Raw genomic sequence first — 15379 nt, forward strand, 5'->3', positions numbered from 1 at the left:
TTGGTTTATTTGGTTTTATTCACTCCCTCTGAGTGAATAAAGGAATTCCTGGTTCCCAGGGGGTTTCTCTGAGAACCCTGCTGTGCTGCATGCAGCAGCACCCCGGGGACCTGCTCTGGGCAGACAATGGCCTCTCCAAGTGTAAAATGGTGTCAGGCTAAGGAAATTGCCAGCTGAATTCACAACCAATCACCCAAATTACAGTCCTTTAATAAAGATAAAAAGCAGAGAGGATAGAACCTACGGGCAGGGGGTTGGTGTCCTGAATCCAAAGGCAAAGCTTTGAAACCCACGTGGGCTTGTACAGGGGGATTGTTTTGGAGAACTTCAAAAGGAATTTGGAAACAAACAAAAAACTGGTTAAACACAGGGGAGCTGATAATCACAAATTAATTTTTTTCCCCAAATTTGTGACTTCAGCTGCATTCCTGCTGCATGGATGTGACTTTTCCCCATCAAAGGCTTCTGCCTTCCCTGATCCTGCCCAGCCCAGGACAGGTTTGAGCCTGATCTTGACCCTGGTCAATGCCAGGTTGTCCTCTAAGGAGAGACCCCTTCAAAAGCTGAAAATATGGCAAAAAAAGCCCAGCTTCACCTGTGTTTGAAAGGCAGAAATCAGCATCAAATTAATCTCTACCAGGTCTGCTGTAAGGGGATATGATAATGGCAAATAAAAGGCAGTATCTGGGTTCCAGATATGGAAAAAAGAGGATTTTTTGTTTCCACAGTTGCAAGACACGCTGAGAGCCAGGGCTGAGCAGGATGCTGGGGGACTTTCCATGGACAAGTGATGGGAATCCCCACTTCCACTGGCAAGCAGCTTGGAAGGCAAATGTGAAGGAGACAAAGCATCCCATTTCAGGACATAAATCAGCCTCTAACTGACAGTGGGAACAGAAGAGCCTTTATTGATGGGCTGGGTTAGGTTCTCCAAATGTAAAAGAATGAAGGAGCTGTGAGCTGACAGCTTTAACAAGTGCTGCTCCTCCTGGCTGCTCCCAGCTGCAGCCTCAGGAACTGCCAAGGTCAGGAGCCAGAGCCCCAGCCCTGAACTGCCCATCCTGCTCCCTCCTGCCCTACTCAGACTCCATTTCATCCCCAGGATCTGCTCTTCTGGCAGGTTTCAGCACAAGCCCAAAGTAAAATCCGTGAGAGGAAGACACAAATTCAACTCTGCCATGTGCAGAGAAAACATCACTGCCCCAGCCCAAACGTGGGGCTTCAATCCCTAAAAAATCCCAGCTCCAGCGAGGCTTGGAAAAGCCACAGCCAGGGGGATTTCAAACCCTCTGGGCATGGGGACTCACCCCTGGGCCAGGGCTGGACAATCCTTTTCCCAAGGAAAGTTTTCCTGCCATGCTGGTGGGGGCTGAGGGAAGGGGCTGAGAGGGCTGGGTGGGGATTTGAAGGCCACAACTCCATAGAAAGCAGGTCCTGTTGGCTCTGCTGCCCCACAGAGTCCTTTGGCTGGTTTTTCTTGCCTTCAACTGAGTCAGACACAGCTGGAAAATTCCAAATTGCCGCAAATCAGGAAAACCTTCAATGAAAACCCCCAAGGTTTTGTCCCTGCAGCCTGCTCTGCTCCCACACCTGCAGACCCAAACCATTCCATCATTCTGTGGTTCCATGACATCCTGGGGGTTTCAATCACACCCCAGCCCCTCTGTGCTTCCCTCTGCCGTGATTTTGGGTGGATTTTGGATCGCTGGGGCCTGGCAGAGGCTGCTGTGCCCTCGGGCTGCTTTCTGCCCTGAGTCCTCCCTGGCAGCGCTTGCAGAGCCGCTCCTGCATCAGCCTGTGCCAGAGCTGGGCTGGTCAGGGGCTGGGGAAGGAGCTGGGATGGGATAATGGGATAATGGGATAATGGGATGGGATGATGGCTCTTCACCTTGCACTTGGCCTGCAGGCAGATGTGGTGTCCCCACTCACCCACCCTCATGCAGCCCCCAGGGGAAAAACAAAGATAGAAAAATCTGCTAGACCCCCAAATTTTGGACTGGAGAGCTTATTAAGGGGTCTTGGAAGGCAGAGGAGAAAGAAGAAAGATGTACTGGGTTTATTTGAAGCAGACATTGGAAACCGCTGTGGTTGTCCCTGTCCCCATCCACCCCCAGGCTGCCCCGTGCCTTTATCCTTCCCTGAATCACCTCCCCTCAATCACCAGAGGGAATTGTTTGAAGGAATTTGAGATTAAAATTAAAGAGTGAGGGCTTCTCCCTCCTAAAACTTCATTTTGGGTTAATCCTGTATTTATCCTAAATGTGAATGAATCAAATAACTGAAGGACAAGGACGTGAGAATCATCATGGAGAGATTCCCATTAGCCCGTGTGGGATTACATCCACCCCATTCCGTGCTGGAGGCCGTGGATGAGCCCTGGCAATGCTCTCTGCTGGCTGTGCCCCGTGCTGGGGGAGCAGCAGGAGGAGAGCAGCCCATGGAGCACCTGTGGGATGGAGAGGGAATCCCACAGCCCTGGCAGGTCTGAGGGGGAGCAGGGGAGGTGGCGGGATGGGAGTCAGCTGGAGAGAGAGATGGGAATGAAGTGGAGAGGACGGGCAGGTGACAGTGCCAGTGGCACCCTTGGCTCGGCTGCTTGCTCACCCTGTGGCCAGCCAGGATCTCCTCAGGGAGGGAGGGGGCAAGAGGGGCCAGTCTGCAGGAGAAACACCTTTGGAATTTTGGTAAATGCTCTCGGACACGTGTGGAGTCGTGGTTTGGGGAGCTGCTGGTCAGAGGGATCCTCCACACAGGGTCCACCCGTGGAGCCCCCTGGAAACTCCTGCTCAGGCTGCTGGAGGAGCCCAGAGGAGGCTCCAGGGGGATCAGAGCGGGGAGCAGCTGGGAATGTTCAGCCTGGAGAGGAGAAGTTTGGAGGTGACATCACTGTGACCTTCCAGGACCTGAGGGAGCTGACAGAAAACATGGAGAGAGACTCCCTGAGAGCCGGGGGGGGCAGCTGGGCAGAGGAGCTCAGAGAGGGGACCTTCCCCATGAAGTCCCTCCAGCCTGGTCCCACACTTCCAGAGGGATCATCCTTAGCTGGGAGTGTGACCCTGAAGAAAGACCTGCAAGGGGAAAAGGAGTTCTGGAGGTGAGTGGGGTGAGAGGCTCAGGATCAGCAGGAAGTGGGAAATGAGGTGTTATAAATGAAAATTTGTCCAGCCAAATTAAAAATTAAATAAAAATAATTTTATTTATGATTAAAATCTATCTCTCCAGCTACAAAAGGCATCAGTGTGTGTTTTTACATTAAACTAAGCATTTTATATAGTGAACCATATTTAATATAACAACATTTCAGAGGTGAAAATTATAACCATTTATATCAGAGGGAATCCCTGGGATGGGTTTGTTCCCATGGTCACCCCTGCTGCTCCTTCCCAAGCCCTTCCCAAAGCTCAGCCTGAGCCCAGACCCCACCTGGGCTCTCCTGAGGGCCCTCACTCATGCAGGAGCTTGGGAGCTTTTTCCAGAAGGATCCAGAGGCCAGGCAGGAGCTGCCCCAGGGATGAGAACATCTCCAGAAGGATCCACAGGCCCAGGCAGGAGCAGCCCCAGGGATGAGCACATCTCCAGAAGGATCCAGAGGCCAGGCAGGAGCAGCCCCAGGGATGAGAACATCTCCAGAAGGATCCAGAGGCCAGGCAGGAGCTGCCCCAGGGATGAGCACATCTCCAGAAGGATCCAGAGGCCGGGCAGGAGCAGCCCCAGGGATGAGCACATTTTCCATGCCGGGACAGTGCTCAGGAATGATCCCCTGGCCTGCTCCAGGAGCAGAGAGGGAAATTCTCCTCCACCCCTCTCTCCAAATGATTATCCAAGGAGACATCAGCAGGACAAGCCCTCACAAACACCTCCTCCCCAGAAGTGTTTTTCCTCCTGTGGTTGTTCAGTGAGCGACAAAAGGTCTGGGGATTTTGCCACAGATAATGAAAAACAGGTGCAGGAGCAGGTTCCAGCTCCATGACTCCTTTGTAATTCCTGGCAGCTCCTGAGGCAGCCTGGCTCTGCACAGAGCAGGACTGAGGCTGCTGAAAGCACAGACCTGCTCCTGCAGGGTTTATTTGGATTGTAGGTACCTTGAATCCAAGGGAAAAGAGGCAGCACTTGCAACCTGCACTGGGCCATCCCAGCAGTGCAATCCTGTCTGGCACCAGCCTGCCAGAACCCCTTAATCCATGGAAAACTCATTTCCCAGGTGGGACTGACAGTGGAAATTCCTGGGCAGAGATCCTGTTCCAGCTTCCACCACTTCTCACTCCCAGCTGGGACCACCCCTCTGCTCTGTCCCCACCTCCCCTGGCAGCCACACCAGGAAAGGTGGAGGGCACCAGTTCCTGCAGTTCAGGGACAAAGAAATGAAGGGGTGGCAGCATCACTCATGAGTTCAGATGTTAAAGAAAATGAATACATAAAAGAAGAACACTTAGGAAGAAATGAAAGGGAAACAAATGCCAAAGCTGGGGCTGTTCCTGTGAGGGGTGCCCCGAGGAATGAGCAGGCACTGAATGAAAATGGATTGAGGGAATGAGTGCAGAGGACAGTCCCAGCCATGGAATGACAGAACAGTGCTTGTGTGGGGTTGGAAGGGACCACAGGGATCATCAATCAGCCCCTGGCCCCACACAGACACCCCAACAATCTCAGCCTGGAGCTCCTGGAGCTCCTGGAGCTGTGGCAGCCTCGGGGCTGTGCCCATTCCCTGGGCAGTGCCAGCAGCCTCTGGCTTCCCCCAGAACCCAGAAGCTTTCCCTGCTCTGCAGCCTGAGCCTGCCCTGGCCAGCCCCAGCCGCTCCCTGGGCGCTGTCCTGGGGCGCAGAGAGCAGCAGGGGAAGGGGGAGCCCCCCAAAAGCCCCTGCCCAGCCCTCCCAGCAGCTCTCCCTGCCTCTGCTGCCCGCCTTTGGAGCAGGAATGCTTCTCTCCAGGAGCTTTTGCTGGAGGCAGCTGCTCCAGGGGGGAGTGATGGGACAAGAGGGCTGGGGAGGACCTCAGGAGCCCGAGGGGTTTGCCCACCCCAGCCCAGGATGGCACAGCCCGGGGGCTGAGGTAGAGCCAGGGTGGGAGAGGTCGGTGAGGAGCTGCTGGCACCGTGTGCCCTCCCCTCGGTGAGCTGGGACTGGCAGAGCCCGGGCTGTGGGGAGGGGATGGGATGCTCAGGCTGCAGGGATGGGATGGGATGGTCAGGCTGCAGGGATGGGATGGGATGGTCAGGCTGCAGGGATGGGATGGGATGGTCAGGCTGCAGGGATGGGATGCTCAGGCTGCAGGGATGGGATGCTCAGGCTGCAGGGATGGGATGCTCAGGCTGCAGGGATGGGATGCCCAGGCTGCAGGGATGGGATGCTCAGGCTGCAGGGATGGGATGGGATGCTCAGGCTGCAGGGATGGGATGCTCAGGCTGCAGGGATGGGATGCTCAGGCTGCAGGGATGGGATGGGATGCTCAGGCTGCAGGGATGGGATGCTCAGGCTGCATCTCCCATCTCCCACTCCAACCCTCACTTCAGTTCAATTGAAAAAAACCCCAAACTAATCCAAAGGATTTTTTTTCTGCAGACCTCAATGCATTTAAGGTGGGATCTTTTCCAGAATGAAAGAAGACATTTATCATTAAAAAAATATCTATGTCATATTATTGCCTCTGTGACTGATGGCATTACAGACGCTGATGGAGCATTAGGTGTGACATCACAGATTTCTGTTATTTAAAGGGACAAAGTCAAGTTAAATTTACCAGTCAGAGGGATGAGACAGGGAACAAATCTGCTTCATTAAAACTGCTCTTGACTCCTGTCAGAGTGCTGTGATTTGCTCAAATACACATAATTTCCTTTCCCATTCTGTTAGTACTGGAGAGCGAGACATGGTGTCAAAATCCAGATCAAAGTGATGGAGTGCTGCCAGAGACAGCCAGGGTTTGCCAGCCAGGGCTGCCAATCCCTCCAGGAGCAGAGGCATTGTGAGGAATTGTGTCCTGCTGCTCCCCAGGCACCCCCAAACATCCCCAACACCCACACCTGGCTGCAGAGCCTCTCCTGGAAAAGCCTCAGGGGAGCAGGGGAAAACCCCCAGCATTTTCAGCCTCAGCTGCAGAAACATTTCCTGATTTCTGGAGCCCCAGCACGGATGGAGGTGGGAAAGAGGGACCAGGCTGCTGGTCATGCTGTGAGGAAAATAATGAACACCTCAAATGAGAGGGGACCAGAGCCTGGAGATGCCAGGATAGGGAGAAAAGGAAATGTGCCATGGAGAGTCCAGGGAAACAGCAATAAAGGTGCAAGTAAAGGCATTTTCAAGACATTTAGGAAGCTTAAATTCCCTTTTATGCAGGACTGTAATTTGCATGGGCTGCCAGTGAGATCTGAGCTACAGAGAGCCCAACCTCAGGATATCCAAATACCTCAAACACATTCAGGCTCTGAGGATGGAAGATTTCCACTCTGAAGAAGCCCCTCAGCATGACCAGCATCTTCCAAAGCCTCTGGCCAGGCTCCTGCAGAGTCAACCCAGCAGCCAGAGCCACTTCAGGAATGGGAGTGGAAGCAGACTGACAGCTTTGCCCAAAATCCCATTTCTGCAAGTGAACACGGCTGAGTTTGGCTAAGGAGTCGTCTGGACCAGGAGCCAGTGGCTACGAGCCCCTGGGCAAGGCCCAGCACGGGCTGGGGCCTGGAGAGCAGGGCAGGAGCAGCCACTGGGATGCAAGGGGAATCACAGGGTCTGGCTGTGGGAGAGACTCACAAAACATAGAAAACATGCAAAAGGAGAAGAAAGCAGCGGCAGGGAGCCCCCAGGCCCTGCTCATCCCATCCCATCCCATCCCATCCCATCCCATCCCATCCCATCCCATCCCATCCCATCCCATCCCATCCCATCCCATCCCATCCCATCCCATCCCATCCCATCCCATCCCATTATCCCATCCCATTATCCCATCCCATTATCCCATCCCATTATCCCATCCCATTATCCCATCCCATCCAGCCCAGCCCTGTGCTGGGGCCCAGCAGCACAAAGGGACGGTGCAGAATCAGTGGGGCTGCCCAGCACTGAGGGCTTTGGGGAGCACGGGAGGGGCAGGGCTGGGGAAGGGCACTGCAGAGCCCTGTCATGCTGCAAGGAGGAGCAGAGAAACCCCTCCAGTGAAAGGGCTTTTCTTTTCCATTCCATTTCTGCAGCCAAGGAACCTTTCCCAGAGCTGTTTGACCTCCCCTTATCACCCAGCCCAGGGGGGCAGTGCAGCCTCTACATTCCACTCCAATTTCCATGTCCATTCATCCAGGCATTTTCTCCTCCCTGGCCTGTGGGAATCCAGAGCTTCCCTCTGGCTGCCCTGGCAGGTCTGGGACCCTGGCAGGGGTCAGGAACCCCCCTGGACAGAGCCCCCAGAGACACTGGCTGTGATCTCTGGCCATGGAAAAGAGTTTTCAATCTTACAGGATGAATTACCAGCTCTGAGTGTTTGATATAAGTAATAATTAAGTGTGGCATGGGTGCAAAAGTAAAATTTTAGGATTCTAGATGAGGGGTCCAAAGGGGACAAGATGGAGGAAATTGGGTGTGCCTTGTCCTTTTTCTCCTTCTTCATGCCCTCCATGTCTCACTGTGGTGTTGGCATTTTTCTGTTGGTTCAGGCTGGGGACACACTGTCTAATGTAGGTGACAGATATTGGCACGTTATTGTAAATCCAGCACAGGTAGTTTGTGGTATTTAATGTTTGTACCATCCCACTGAGGGCAGAGCCCCACACGCTGCCCTGCAGGACAGAGCTGCGGCAGGGCAGCAGAACATGTTAGAGATAAACAGAATAAACAACCTTGAAACCAGCACAGACCAATTATGGCTTCTGCTTTGGCAATGGGGCAGAAAGACAGAGACTTTCTACAATCTCAGGATCATCAATACCTCAGACTCCAACACTGGCCCATCCCTGGCCAAGGCCCAGGGTCCCCAGGGATGCTGTCAGCGCTGTCCAGCAGGGACCATCCTTTTCCATCCTTTTCCATCCTTTCCCACTCTTTTCTTCCACAGCCAGCTCAGCCCAGCAGGAGCTCCACACCAAATTCCTCGTGGGAAGCCCTTGGCTCCCTCAGTCATGGTTCCAATCATCCCCTCTCCAATGGCACATCCTGGTGGGCTCTTAAACCCCTCCAGAAGTCCCCTAAAGACCCTCCAGCACTGCCCTGGGTGTGTGGGGCTGGGAGTTCCCTTGGGCACACAGCACTCAGGCACCAGGACGTGGAGCCCATCCCTGATCCTGGATTTCCTCAGGAGGCTCCATCCCCCAGGGGCAGCAGCTGTGCAGCACCAGGAGGGGCACAGAGGGCAAAAAAAAAAGCAGAGAAATATCAAATATGACTCACTTCAGGGTCTCCAGGATTTTGGCTGGCTCTGGCTTGGAGCTGGCTCAGTGCAGTTCTCCCCCTTGCCCCAGTTCCTGCCAGGGCTTTATTTCCCCATCCCAAAAATACAAAATGAACAGAGAAGCTCTGGAGGATTCAGGCACTTGAACACATCACAAATGTGCTGCTTCATAAATCCTGGTGTGGCTGAGGGCTTGGAAGCTGCAGGAAGGGATTGATGGATGGCTTTTTCCATTCTTATTAAGCCTAAAAGACACTTTCCCAGGAGCCAAAAGGCCTTGATGCCTCCTTCCTTCTGTCTTTGGGACACTGAAGGGAAAGAAAATATAATAATATTCCCTCTACTGCCATTTCCTCAACTGGACACAGAGCAAATCCCCTCAACTCTGGCAGGTTTTGTCTTCACACTTGTGCAGGTGGGGCTTGGCCAGGGAATTGCTGCTGTACCTGGGGCTCTGAGGGAGGGCTGGCTGTGCCAGGCTCTCCATGGGCACAGGACCCACCTTCCTCTGCCCCTTGGTGACAGAGCCCGGAGTCCCAGGCTGTGATGAATAACCCTCCATCCTGAGCTCATCACAGCACATCAGCCTCCTAAAACTTCATATTGTTGTGCCCCCAGGTGAGGATAGAACACCTCCAATCCATCATTTCCAGCAGAGTGGGGAGGATGTGGCTGCAGTGCCAAACTGTTGCTCTGGGAATGGTGTTCATAAGTCAGCCACCGCTCCTGGTGGAACTGGGCAAGAATTAACCCCTCCTGTGTCCCTCTGCCACCTGCAAGGGCAGCTCTGAAGGGTCCAATTTGCTCCCAAATTTTTGCTGCTCTTCCGTTCTGAAATTGGAAACTGCCATGGCCAGAGATGGTAGAAAAAGTCACACAGCCTGAAGGCTTTTCTTGCACAAATCACAGAGTCACTGTGGTTAAAAAACTCCTCTGAGGTCATCAGGTCCAACCACCCAGCACTGCCACAGCCACCACTGCCCCATGTCCCCAAGTGCCACATCCACAGGGCTGTTAAACCCCTCCAGGGGTGGGGACTCTACCCCTGCCCTGGGCAGCTGTGCCAGGGCTGGACAACCCTTTCCAGGAAGGAATTTCCCCAAAATCCACCCTGAGCCTTCCCTGAGGTTCCCTCTCCTCCTGTCCCTGTTCCCTGGAGCACAGCCCGACCCCCCGGCTGTCCCCTCCTGTCAGGAGCTGTGCAGAGCCACAAGGTCCCCCTGAGCCTCCTTTTCTCCAGGCTGAACCCCTTTCCAGCTCCCTCAGGAGTTCCCCAGCCCCTTTCCAGCTCCTGGGTGTTTCCACCCTGATAGTGCAAAGCTCATTAGTGCTGACTCAGCACCTTCACTCAGTGACTGTCACAGCCTGGGGCTCTCTGAACAGCCAGACCTTAATCCCTTGGGGTTTCACCCATTAAAAAGCCAGTGAGGACCTTCAGCCACTTGCCACGGGCTGATGGCACTTGGTGGCCATGAGGCCGTGCCGATTTGTTTGGGCTGTGATGGGTTTGGGGGTGACAGACACAAAGAGCTCAATGGAAAATGTCCAAACTCTCAACTGATCCAGGCCAGCTCTTATTAGAAATGCAAGGAAAGTAACCAGGCATATGCAGGTAGCACCAGGATGATTTATTTTATTACCCCTACAATTATTATTAGCACTCAGAAGCTCCTGAGGCACAGCAGGACCATTGGAATAAAACATGGAAGCAAAGTGCAGAGAAGGAATAGAACAGAATAAAAGTGAGGTATGCAAACACCCCACGCCCCAGGAAATATTGTGACCCAGCATCTCCACTGCTGTGAAAATGGGAGCCTCCCTCGGGAAAGCCAAGGAGCAGCTGTTTGGAACTGAAGTTTAAAGCAGGCAGCACACAGCAGTCCTGGCCTCTGGAGGGAATGCCAAGACTGGGGTGACCTCTGGTCACCGTGGGGCTCTGCTGGAGCTGGAGCCTGGATGGACAGAGGGGGCTCAGCCCCCTCTTGGGGGCACAGCCAGCAGAGACCCCAAGCTGCCCCCGCAGCCTCCTCCCGACCCAGGGCACAGGCCAGGGCTCCTCGGGTCAGGAGCAGAGGTGGGAATACCTCCCTGCCTCACCTGCATCCCTGCAGCCTTGCTGGGCTCCTGCTCACTCCAGGGGCCATGGGGATCCTCCCACACGCCCAGATTTGCCTGGGTGTCCATCTGGGATCCTCTCCCATCGAGTCCTCTGGAGCAGCAGCTCAGCCCAGCTCAGTAAACTCATCAAACCCCTCAAACCCATCCAACTCATCAAACCCCTCAAACCCATCCGACTCATCCAACTCATCCAATTCATCCAACTCATCAAACCCCTCAAACCCATCCAACTCATCAAACCCATCTGACTCATCCAACTCATCCAATTCATCCAACTCAACAAACCCCTCAAACCCATCCAACTCATCAAACCCCTCAAACCCATCCGACTCATCAAACCCCTCAAACCCACCTGAGTCATCCAACTCATCCAACTCATCCAACTGATCAAACCCCTCAAACCCCTCAAACCCCTCAAACCCCTCAAACCCATCAAACTCATCAAACCCCTCAAACCCATCCAACTCATCAAACCCATGAAACCCATCCGACTCATCCAACTCATCCAACTGATCAAACCTCTCAAACCCATCCAACTCATCCAACTCATCCAACTCATCCAACTCATCAAACCCCTCAAACCCATCCAACCCATTCAATTCATCAAACCCCTCAAATCCATCCAACTCATCCAATTCATCAAGCTCATCAAACCCCTCAAACCCATCCAACTCATCCAACTCATCCAACCCATCCAACTCATCCAACTCATCCAACCTGTCCAACTCATCGAACTCATCAAGCCCATCCAACCCATCCAACCCATCCAACCCATCCAACCCATCCAACTCATCCAACTCATCTGACTCATCCAACTCATCCCTGAGGACTGAGCAGCTGTAGGGTTGGCAGTGCCAGCACAGGCAGGGGTCACACCCACACAGAGCAAATGCCACCACAGGTCACCGTGTGTAACTTTTCACCCCTCCTGGAGCCCATGGCCTCAGCAGGGCCCTGACTGCTCAATGCCAGGCAGCAGGAAAGGAGAAGAGATGGAAAACCAAAGGGCTGGGACATCATTCCTGCAGCAGAAGCCTGGGGTGGTTCCAGACCTGAGCCTGTAGAGCAAGAGACTAAAAAAGGACAGGAAAGGAAGGACTGGCCAAGCAGGACTCTCTTGGTTATCCTGAACAGCCCTAGGCCTCTCTTGGCTCCTTGGTTATGCTCTCCTGGTTATCCCACTTGCTCTCCCTGGGTTTTAGTACGGCCCTGAAACTGCTGAGCTCACAGCAAAACCACTCATGCTCCTGGCTGAGCTCAGGCAGACATGAAGCACCTCCTTCAAAGCAGGGAAGACATTTGGTTTTGCAAAAGTGTTCCTTGTGCTCTGCCCAGGAGGATGTGGTTGGGAGGACACAAAGCTGACATCAAGAATTCCCTAAATCCAAGTTCTGAAAGGCATCTGCCATGGAGCCCCAGCTGCCCAGGGTGAGGTGTTCACAGCAGCTCCTTCGCTGGCTGGGAGTTGCTCCCTTCTCTGCATGTGCCAGCAAGACTATTTCTATTTTTCAATCAAGTTTCCATCGATGTTTTTTCTTCTTTTCTGAGTTTTGTTGGATTTCAGGACCCTGCCAGCTTGAGGTTATCAGTAAAGCTTTCCTCAGCTCGTTGATGTGGTGCTGAGGGCCAGGTCAGGGTGGGGTTATCATTCCAGACTTTCCCTGCTGGCTGGTCCAACGGGAGGCAGAGAACTCCACAGAGGGGGTTCCTGGCTCTGGGACCTTGGGCAGGGCTTTGCTTTCAGCTCAGTCGCTGCTGCCGTGAGCACACCAAACCCGGGCTGGGGTGGATCAAGGGCTCAGCTCTATTCATTTCCCAGGGAATCAGGTCACCTCTGGAACATCTGGATTTCCCAGGAGAAGAGGAGGTTGTGCTGGGAGGGGCTGGGGCCGTTTGCCCCTCAGTTCAGTGAGGATGAGAGCAGGCACAGCTGGATCAGGGAGGTCTTGTCCCTTGGCCAGGCACCAAAAGCAGCCTCAGCACCTGAGCCCGCAGCCAGCAGGCTCTGGAAGGAGCACCAGACGTGTTCCACGTGCAGAACGTGCAGCAGGAGCCTGGGAAACCTGCCCTTAGTGGGGTTCTCACACAGAACCGGGGCAGAGGACAAAGCCAGAACACGGTTCAAGCAAAGACAGAAGAAAGAGAACTCCCAAAGCTGCTGGCATTGCCAAACGGCAGCGGGAAGGGTGAGGGGCAGGGACTGACCCAACCCCTTCTTCCAGAAATCGCTGCTGTGCTCTCAGCACTCCTGCAGCTGCACCTTCCCTGTGCCTTTAACTGGAATTTCATCCCTGTCAGGGTGATGAGTGTCAGCACTAAAGGCTTTGCATTTTTAATGGAGGAGCAGAGCTCTCACTGAAGGGAAGCTCTGGCCGAGCAGCCCTCCTGCCTTTGGAGCTGCCTTTGGAGGGGAGCTCAGTTTTGCCACGGTTTATTTGTGCAGAATGTGCTGCCCAGCCGAGCTCTGGGGCTGCCCAAACACTCCCCAAACAAAGGTAAAGCCCTGCTGGGAACTGATGGATAATTAATGCAGCCACTTAACTCCACTTGACCCCTATCGTTAATATTTACCGAGGAAAGGCAGGACAGGGCTGGGGATCCTGCCCTGGTGCCACAAAGCTGGGCACAAAACTGGAGCAGAGATGTAAACAGCCCCCCAAGCATCCCCGGGGTGATGGTCCTGCAGCAGCCATGGGCACAAGAGGCTGTGCCCATGGAGGGGCTGCTCTGCTCCATCCCTGGGAGAGGTGGCTCCAGGAGGGGTTTGGAAAAGCCCAGCAGGGTGCTCAGGAGAGGGGAGAGGCTGACCCAGCTCTTGCAGCTGCTTTCTCACTGCCACCACGGAATCCAGGCCTTTCTCCCTAAGCCTGGCTTTGGTGTTCAAGGTTTACCAGCAGCAGAACGAATCCCTGGCCAGCAGAATCCCTGGGAGCACGGGGGGCACAGGAGTGAACCCAGGCCAAGGGGCTAAAGTCTCACAGCATTGCTTTGGTTGGGTCCATTCCCTGCTGAAGCCCACTGGGACAGGGGCACAGGGGGGCAGTGGGCTCCAGCAGGCTCAGGGAGATGGGACCATCCTCCAGGAGCACCTGGAACCCTCTGGAGCAGGGCTGCATCCACAGGGGAAGTGTGTGAGAGCCGGGTAACCTGGAGCCACAGCAGCACCAGGGCTTGTGGGGATGTTTCTGGGCTCCTGCCCCGTGGAAAAGGAGCTGATCAATGTCCTGGAGCTGCCTGTCCTTGCTCTGCACAGCAGATTTACAGCACAGCCCTGCAAGGACATGGCTCCCTGTCCTCGGAAGGACAGGCACTGCCTCTCCTCCTCCTCCCTCCCCGGCCCAGCAGCTCCTTCCCTGGCTTTGAGACCCTTTTAAAAACCCCCAGCCCTGGCTCTTCCCTCACCTTCCCCAGGTTCAGCTGTTGTCCCCTCCCTGCTGAGCCACCCCAGAGGGACCTGCCCATGGTCACAGCAGCCTCTGGTCCCCTCCTCTCCCTCATTCCCAGCCCCTGAGGCACCAAGTCCTGCTCTGCCTCCCAAACCCCTCTGCTGTGTCCATCCTCATCCTCCTGGGCTCTGGGAGTCCTTCCCTGCCCGCTGCTCCTGCACACAAATGTATTCCCATGCTCCCAGAAATTCACATCGTTAACCGTGATGGGAGTAAACCTTTTCAATTTAACAATTTCCAAGTGCCCGAGGGCTCTCAGCTCCCGTTGTTTTCCCTCTCCCTTCCCACTCCTACGGCCCACAGGAGCCCGTTTAGGGGAGATCCACCCCTGCTGGCCCTGCAGGGCTCCCGGAGCTGTGTCTCCCTCTGGAACACAGAAAACAGCTCCAAGTGACAGCACCGTCCATGTCACCAATCCCTCCCATCCTCCACCATGCTCCTGGAGGCTCACTGGAATTTTTGCCACGAGGTTTTTTGGTTTGGTTTCATGGCTTTATTCCCTCCAGCCTTGCAAACACGAAACTGCTCCTGCTAAATGCTGTCCCGGCTCTTCTGGCTCTTCCACTCTCATCCATTTCCCCATTTCCATCCCCCTCCCTGCTGTGCCCAAGCTTATATCTAATGCATCATTCATCCCAGCTTAGTGCCTTCTTTCAGGGCAGCCTTCTGGGAGCTGCAGATCTCCTTGAGTTCCTCCTCTCCTCCTGCCTTGCCCTGCTTTGCACTCACACACACTTTCCCTGCAGTTTTTCTGGGAATGCTGCATCCGAGGCAGAGCAGGAAGAAGGAGAGCAGCCTCCACACACCTTGCAGCAAACCTTGGGAGACTTCCATGAGCTTTTTACGTGCAGGACCAGCCTTGGGCTAGGCTGGGCTGGCAGCTCTGGCACTGACACGTGGCCAGGGTCAATCTGTGGTGTCCAGCGTGGTAAAACTCTGGGTGGAATTGTCCAGGAGCTGCCAGGAATGTTCCCCTGGGCTTTGGGAATGCTCAGGGAGGATGCTGGTCCTGCTCCCAGCACCTCCTTTGGGAACAGCTGCTACAGATCCCATCCTTGCACTGCCAGCTGGAATTTTAACTGGGATCAGGCACCCTCAGGCCACTGAGGTGTCCCTGAGCTGCCATCAGTGGTGTCTGTTGGAACTCAAAATGCCCCTCAGACATTTTTGGAGGTTCCAGGCCCTGGTCAGAAGCATTTGAGACCCTGGCAGGCAGCTGGAAACAGCTGTGATTTTGGGTTTGAGCCATGGAATGATTTACCAACCTTGCAGGAAGAACAAGAAGTCAGAAAAGTTTAGATATTATAGTAGAAGTAGTTACAAAGCAGAGGGAAGAATTTTTTAATATTGTTCAAGAGGGTTTTAACACCTGAACAGGGGGGTTTTACTTTGTACATGGGGGTCAAAGGTTTTAAGATAGAGAAATGTAGGCCAGTCCTGTTTCTCCT

The sequence above is a fragment of the Taeniopygia guttata genome, chromosome 19 (genome assembly GCF_048771995.1).
Source record: "Taeniopygia guttata chromosome 19, bTaeGut7.mat, whole genome shotgun sequence".
NCBI classification, from domain to species: Eukaryota; Metazoa; Chordata; class Aves; order Passeriformes; family Estrildidae; genus Taeniopygia; species Taeniopygia guttata.